The sequence below is a fragment of the Oratosquilla oratoria genome, chromosome 37, assembly GCF_046742065.1.
Source record: "Oratosquilla oratoria isolate Oo_2021 chromosome 37, ASM4674206v1, whole genome shotgun sequence".
NCBI lineage: Eukaryota > Metazoa > Arthropoda > Malacostraca > Stomatopoda > Squillidae > Oratosquilla > Oratosquilla oratoria.
In genome coordinates, this window is record NC_134813.1 from 33793091 (window position 1) to 33800590 (window position 7500).

A 7500-nucleotide genomic window follows, 5' to 3' on the forward strand; every position below is an offset into this window, starting at 1 on the left:
AAACATATTTACTCAAAGGGTCGAAGCGAATCTGTACACTTATCGGGTGGCTCTCCTGAATTTCGACGGAAAAAGTTTGCAGAGCTTCGGGAGTTGATTTTGGGAGGCCAATCATCCTCTTTTTTTTTGACATACGAAGCTGCATACTCATACAGTCATAGTCTCGTGATTGCATGGTCTAGGGTTCGAATAGCATAAGAAGAGTTGTTTATTCATATATATATATATATATATATTTATATATATATATATATGTATATATATATACATATATATATATAATATGTATATGTATATGTCTATGTATATATATATATATATATATATATATTACATACATACATGTATATATTATATATATATATATATATATATATATATATATGTATATTACATATTTACATGTATATATATATGTATATATATATATATATTACATATTTACATGTATATATATATGTATATATATATATATATATATATATATATATATATATATATATATATATATATATATGTTAATGGAAAATAAGTTTTCATGTTTATATCATATCTTCTTTTATAAATGGATGTTCTAACAGAACCATCGAATTTGATTGAGCGTAGTGTAACGTTTTTGAAAGTTTGACTTCTTTTCAAGAGAGTAATATTATGCAGAGTGGAAAAAAGTATTAAATGTGTAGTGCAGAGAAGTAAGTCGAATTATATGACATGTCTGGGTGTGTAAGGACTTCTCATTACTGTACAAACGCCTCCACTTATAAGTATTACATTGTTGATTTCTTCACGGGGAGCTGCGCAAAGATTTATATCTGCGGGTCGTAGATTTACGACTTAGAAGCGACCTTTACGACCTCGTAATCTCGTTCGTGTCGTAAATGTCCGACGCAAAGTGATATATTTTGTATCACATCGTATAAGACGTCGGTCGCTGTAGTACTTATAAGTGAACTCACCTGTGCAACATCTCTCTCATTTCGCTACTTCTATCCTTCACGCTATTTCTATCATTTCTATTGTGATCTCACGAAAGTTCGGAAACCTCAAATATTCGGAAGACTGCTTTCGAAATGTAGAAAACTTTCAGGTATTGGGAATTTTTTTTAGTTTTAGAGATTTCTGTAGTGAGGTCGAACGTGACATTGAATGTTTTCACTGTATTTTTCATGACTCAACTAAAGTGCTTGGCTGCAGCTAGACTAAAGTTGGAGAATGTGAAATACAATGGAAAGGTTAGAGTACAATTAGGTATCTTTAGAACTGTTTGTATAACATTTTCCGTTTTGAATTTTTGATTCCCATTCTTCTCCTTTCTTGCCCACAGGTATCTAGCTACCCACTTCCATACTGTAACGTCTACGTAGGCGTCATGAGGAGCAAGTGGGTACGCGATGATGCCGACGTCGGCGTCTTGATTATATTTATTGTAATCGTACCTACGTAACCTCCATTCTCTCTAAACTAGCTTCATCATATTTTCTATGGTTATCAAAATTCACGGGTGAAAGAGAACGAACGATTGAGCACTGACTTTATTTTTTATAATGCGATTATTATGACGCAACATCGCACGTCGGGCAGCTAATGCTGCCAGACGTGCTATGTGCCCCGGAGTGAAGAGGCTAGGTCATTTTACATAATCATGTGTATTGTCTTATCTCGTCTCTCCTTCCATTGCTATCGACAAAAACCGACAACAACTTACGAAATAATCGCTTATGCCTCAGGCACTAAATCATCAGATTTTTTTTCAAGCAATTCCTTCAATTTATCTTAATTAGCATTTTTTCCTATTTCACTTACCAGTGTTTGGGCGTCCTCCCTCCTCATTTTGGTTAATCCACGTTTGATTTTTCGTTTCCTTGATTGTTCTTTAGACGTTGTTGACTTTGGTCGATCGTCTCTCAAAACAGTCCTTGCGCATGAGCTTCTCAGACTTTTCGATGATACTTGGAATGTTCCCTGGACTCTTCCAGGGCCGTTCCAGTTTTTATTCACTCGCTTTTATCTCTATTACTTCCATACGTAACTTTCACCTTCTCACTTAATGCCTTAAGGCCCGATTGAAAAATATAAATCAATCAAAATAAATAAATAAACAAATAAACGAATAAAGAGATAAATGAATTAGTAGATAAGTAAATTAATAAATAAACAGATAAACAAACAAATAAATGAATAAACAAATGAAAAAATAGATTGTTAAACAAAGAAATACACCAGTCAGCAAACAAATGAATAGATAGATATCAGGAAATAGATATGGTTTAACGTCACAGACTACCCCCTATCGGAAGGCTAGGACGGTGCCCCTCACAGAGGGCTTTGTAGCGTGCAATTTAATAAACCATGCCCTTGGTTCAACTTCGCCGGTAGCAGGATTCGAACCGCAATCCTCTCGGGGTAAGGTTGACCTCACGACATAAATGTGTAGTATAATAATTGATAATTAATAATAATAATAATAATAATAATATAAATAATAATTATTATTGTTGTTATTATTATTATTATTATTATTATTATTATTATTATTATTATTATTATTATTATTAATGATAATAATAATAATAATAATAATAATAATGATAATAATAACAATGATAATAATAATAATAATAATAATAATAATAATAATAATAATAATGATAATAATAATAATAATAGAAATAACAATAGTAATAGTAATGATAATAATAATGATAGTAATAATAATATTAATTATAATAATAATGATAATAATAATAATAATGATAATATAATAATAATAATAATTAATAATAATAATAGTAATAGTGATGATAATAATAATGATAGTCATAATAATGATAATAATAATAATATAATAATAATAATAATAATAATAATAATAATAATAATAATGATGACAATAATAACAATAATGATAGTAATAATAATAAGAATAGTAATAGTAATGATAATGATAATAATAGTAGTAATGATAATAATAGTAGTGATATTAAAAATAGTAATGATAAGGATAAGAATAATGATAATAATAATAATAATAATAATAATAATAATAATAATAACAACAACAACAGCAACAACAACAATAATGATAATAATAATAATAGTAATAATAATAATAACAACAACAACAACAACAATACTGATAATAATAACAATAATGATAATAATAATAATAATAATAATAATAATAATAATAATAATAATGATAATAGTAATAATAATAATAATAATAATAATAATAATAATAATAATAATAATAATGATAATAGTAATAATAATAATAATAATAATCATAATAATAATAATAATAGTAATAATAGTAATAACGATAATGACAATAATAATGATAATGATAATAATAATAGAAATAATATTAACATTATCATACGGTTTATTAGGTATAGCAGCATTACTGCTGAAAATATACACCCTACAGAATCATGAAATATAACAGTTTAAAGATGTTGTTACAAGCATAAAAAAAAAAAAACCAGTAAGCTAAGGAGTAGCTGTGTTGTACAACATTGTTATTTCTTGTTGTTGATTAAGTCCACAAATGGGGCTCTTCTTATACCAGTCGGTGGTGTGTGTGTGTGTGTGTGTGTGTGTGTGTGTGTGTGTGTGTGTGTGTGTGTGTGTGTGTGTGTGTGTGTGTGTGTGTGTGTGTGTGTGTGTGTGTGTGTGTGTGTGTTATAGGGGGGGGACGGTCTGTGTTGATGAAGGCCGAGATAACACTCGTATCCTAAGTCCCGCCCCCTCCCCCACCCTTCAGGCGAATGGAACCCCCCGTCATTGGACTCAAGAAATTCCTTAAAGAGCGCCTCCGTGTTGACGATTCTTCGGCGCCGTCTCGCGGCGCAATTAGTCTCCGGGAGCCACGGTTGGACAACAAGACCTGCGCCTTTTCATTTCCGATTCGCTCAGAACTAATACACTCAACATCCGGCCCTCTGAGGCTTCTTCTTGGCAAGGGCGCATTTCTTTTTATTCTCGTTTGACTCGCACGGAGGTCTGCACCTTAGGATTTCATCTCGTTGAACTCCAAGAGTAAAAGAAAGAAAAAAAAAAAAAAAAAAAAAAAAAGGGCGCCATAGTCAAACATACTCCTGCGTTTGAAGAATTTTCACATCATGTTGCATCACAAGACATTATTACTCTGCTCTCCTTTCACTTCATGATCATTTTTATTGACCTGTTTATTTATTCATTTGTTTATTTAAATATTCATACATCCATATATTAATCTATCTATTTATTTATCTATTTCACCTATTTATTCATTTCTCTCGGGCGGGGTGGGGGCGGAGGAGAGAGCCTCTGGGTTCATATCTTCGATATTTTTTTTAAGTTCTGTGAATACGAATTCCGAAGTCTGGATTGCGATATCAACATAGATTTGCTCTCCTCCATTTCTCGATCATTTTTGAGACTCTGAGCTCGCAATACGTTTGGTGTTGCATGACTTGCATTCTCGATGTTCGAGTTTGTCCCAATCACAACTCCTTTTACAAAAGTCTTTTTTCGTTTTCTTGTAATGGTCCTCTATCCTGAACATATTATCACTCTAAACTTAGATTAAACTGACATGCCCACTGAAACGATATCCCTTATCAATTACTTTGTCATGAAAAGAATGTTCCTGTCTTGTCCGTCTGCTTATTATAGAAAGACTTAACTTCCATCAACGGCACTAGCCTGTGTAATAAAGTTTTTCTTTTTTTCGTTGTAATTTCTTTCTTTTTCATGATCATTCTCAACGTGTCATATTTGTTACTAACATCTTTGTCATCTTCTTTTTCACTATCACTCACAATCATGTCATCTCTGTCTTGATCTTCATCGTCATCTTTTTTTCATCGACATTAGCATCATCGTCTTCATCATCATGCTCATCTTCTCTATCATCATGATCATCCTCATCACCTGTCATCATCATCATCATCATCATCATCATCATCATCATCATCACCACCACTACCACTACCACTACCACTACCACCACCACCATCACCTCCACCACCACAACCACCACCACCGCCACATCCACCACCACCACCGCCACCGCCACCACCCCACCACCACCACCAACACCATCATCATCATCGTCGTCGTCGTCATTGTAATCATCAATGTCGTTTACATACATATACCAAAGGCTTTTTTAGCCAAAAAGAAAATATATATATACTTATATATATATATATATATATATACAGTATATATATTTATATATAATGGAAGATTACGGCAACAGGAGGCCATCGCATCGTGACGAGGCAAGGTCGAGCACGGACAAGGAGCTTTTAAGAAGCTTCGATGTTTGTGCAGCTCAATCCTAATAGATCAAACAATATCTGCGGTAAATTTGTTTCATTCAAATATTGGTGGTTTAAGACCCGTTGCCAAAAATAACTCCAGGGTCTATTCTTTTCTATAATTTGATTATTTTGTTAAAAATGAATAAATACATGTACATAATAATGAATAAATATATAAATCTAGTGGTAATTAGTGTATTTATTAAAATTGAATTTCATCGACCTTTCAGACCGCTCTGCTAGTTTGTCGAAGTCTATTTGAATTTGAGTTACCTCTTCTTATTCTCTGTTTTCATATCAGCAGTAAACATGCATACATTGGATTTCTGGATACAGTAGATTTCGATTCTTGTACCAGGTAATTTACTGAAATATTAAACAAGAGTGACCTATGGAAGGAACTAAATAAATCTCCAATCGTAACCTCACACTAGTGGAAGCTTTTCTATTTAGAAGACCAAATCGGTAACAAGTACTTAATAACCAGCTACAAGCCAAGACCACATTGATAACAAGTCCTTAACCAGCTGCAATCCAACATAATGTCGTTCCTCATGCCATACGACGGGAGATTGATAGAATTGGTGATGTAATACACTTTTGGTGGACAAAATATCTAAGATCCGTATCACAATCTCTGAGGTTATTCACACGAGAAACCTTACATCTAAAACTGGCTGGGTCTTTCCTATCAACCAACCAAATGCCCTGACAACAAAGCTCGATAATATTTCAACTGTCTCCATTGTTTTCTGTGATGGTATCATGTAACCCAGGACTACCTGCTGCATTGTCGGATTGTCGACGAACAAGCTCCTAAACTGATTTCCCACTAGTAAGGAGTTTGTGTTGGGCACTTAGCTGGACGAATAAACAAGACAATAATTCAAAAAGTGAATAAACTTTATGTAAGTCAATGACCATCCAACGCCCGTTACGGCTCACTAACCCTCGTGTCTACCGTGTACGACGTCCCTATAAGACCAGGAGACGGGAATCCAGAAGATTAAGTGATGGCTCAATGGTGTAATTGTACTAAAACGCCCTCTGGGACCAGTAATACGCGTGTTGGCCCCTGATTCATGACAGGACGGGTGATCTTTATTAGCTGAGCTGCCTGACTTGGACCTTCCAATCAAGCACGTCCTAAGCCAATCAGTTACCGCCTGGGCCAACAATACATAGTCCAGAATTGTCCTCTCCAGTACCAAGGTGCTGGCTGCTCATACTCTCCCAAAACCCTTGGGATTGTTGGATTATAAATAGTTGCACCTTTTTACATGTATAGTGCCAATACATTATATCTGATTTCAAATAGATATAGCATTAAAAGAAGTACGATAATTTAAAGTCTACGTACCGCAAGGGAGGGTTAATCTAAATACTGAAAATTCATTAATTTTCTAAAACAAACAAATATTAAATATTATTTGACACATATTAGTCCCAAATTCTTATTTTTAACATGTATTTTGAATTAACATCAACTACAGGTACTAAGGTAAATATGCACAACAAATCTTACCAACCTGACACAGCAATAATTCTTCTGTACATTTTGCCATTTATGATTAGAATTATTAGAAATCTTATTGCTGGAATAGGATATAAGCGTGATTCATATAAATAGATCCACTTCGAAATATATTCCACATTTGATCGACACGTTTCTTGCCTAATTCTGATAACCAGTCTGTGATTCGTAGCTCTTATCGGACATCGATTAAATTACTTTTCTAGATACGTTATTAGGAATACATCTGTAACTATTCTGCATCTATTTTCTGGTTGAGAGGTAACTGAACTGTGGGCATCAGAAATCATTAATCATAGTTCATAATTCGGAATCAACAGTATTACAAATTGCAAAGCCATTTATTTTTCTTTCTCTTCCTTTTCCTCTTTCTCATCGTCATCATCTTCTTTTCCCCTATCTATTTATTCTTCTTCTCCCAATTCTTTTCTTCTTCTTTTTCTTCTTATCACTATTTTTTCTCTTCCTTATGGTCATCCTGGTCTCTAGAACGTTTTTTCCTCCCTCTCATTGTCTTCATTCTCACAGATACTCACAGAAGTTCTTCTGGATGAGGTTTACAAAGGTCGTGGCTCCATGTGTCCTGGATTTCTGGCAACATGTGGTGGACATATTCGCCTTGTAGTCCAACTTTCGCTCTTGCCTTTTACAAAA

The 7500-nt window shown here is 33.4% G+C and overlaps 1 protein-coding gene across 1 annotated transcript in view; it reads left to right on the forward strand.

Moving 5' to 3' along the window:
* Nucleotides 1-7500, forward strand: part of LOC143019637 (5-hydroxytryptamine receptor-like) — a 609452-nt gene that overhangs the window by 404948 nt on the left and 197004 nt on the right. The gene's annotated exons all lie outside the window — the stretch shown is intronic.